The sequence below is a fragment of the Mastomys coucha genome, chromosome X, assembly GCF_008632895.1.
Source record: "Mastomys coucha isolate ucsf_1 chromosome X, UCSF_Mcou_1, whole genome shotgun sequence".
Taxonomy (NCBI): domain Eukaryota; kingdom Metazoa; phylum Chordata; class Mammalia; order Rodentia; family Muridae; genus Mastomys; species Mastomys coucha.
Window position 1 is genome coordinate 76,373,709 of NC_045030.1, and position 1,418 is coordinate 76,375,126.

The following is a 1,418-nucleotide window of genomic DNA, read 5'->3' on the forward strand; positions in this document are numbered from 1 at the left end:
CATGCATATATAAAATAGTAGATGAGATCATAGTATACAAAATGACTGATAATATTGTAATAATATAACCATTAATAATATGTTTGAAAGGTTTTTAGTTAGTGCATACTAGTTTCTTAATTTTTCTAGTTATTGCATTGTTTGAGTGAATTATAAATTAATGAACTATAGTTTATTAAATTGCATATCACTAACACAGTATAATGTGTAGACAAAAATGTAATAACCATAAATTAAGATCTAATCAGTCTCTTATTACTTTGATATTGAAGTGGTTCCCTTTTTTCTTATTATATTTGATTCTACAAAGCACATTCCAGGGCACAGAGCAGTTGACAGACTGTGAAACTTCAAGGGTATCTTCCCTTAATGTTTTCTCACATTCTTGATCACCTCTAGAGAAAAGGGCTAGGTTACCTGGGAGAGCCAGATCTGTGTTTGAAGGGCAGACCTGAGGAGCAGCCTTGTTGGATATCTTCCTGTTACCATCTGCTATTGTGAAGCCTGAAAAGAACAAAGAGACCATGCTCAGAGATTGCAGGAGGAAACAAATGGCTCTGACCTGGAAGTGCAGTTTCCCAGAGCCCAGACAGTAGCTTTCTAGGTTGTTAGTCAGGAACATAGAGAGCAGTCCTCAGAAATATAGCTGCTGTCTCTAGAAGAATGTCTCATCTTAGGAAGAACATGTCTTTACAATAGCTGACCTGGTTTGTAACTTGCTTTAAGTAGCAGTGAAGGTAGAACCCAGAAAGTCCTAGGAGAGGTCAGAAAGGAGGCTGTACTGGGATCCATTCACCAAGGGGACTGCTTTCCCCAGGTCACACAGTTAGCTGAGCCCAAGCTCAAACCTCAATGTATTGTTCCATTTACAAACCTCAGATATACTACATCTATTGGCAATGTTGTTTATAAGTCAGATCTGCTGAAACTGCAGCCACTGTTATAGAATGATCATAGTGTGAACAGGACTGATTTGAAAAGAAGTCAAGAACCATAAAATTTGGCTTAGGCCAAAAATGGACAACAAAACCTGAGATTGATATCCTGCTAAGTATTTCCTTCTATTCTACTAAATTTAATTGTTCTCCATAATTGATAGAAGGGGCAAAAGGCTCTTAAGGCTTATATTTTTAATCTGTATTTTCAGTTGCCAGAATTGAGTCCATCATTACAGAGAATAACTAATAGTACTTACAGAACCTTGACAATGGCATAATAGAGCTGCCTAAAGTCCTGGGACAGCAGTGTTGGGTTCTAGACAACATCAGGGAGTAGCCCCCTGTATACACCATAAAACAAGAAACATGGAACCTAAACATCCCTTATGAACTTAGGTTTTAAGTATAAACTTAACACCTTGAGAGTAAGTCATCTCAAATGAGATAAGATACTGAGGTTGTTGCCTTTGCAAATTGCTA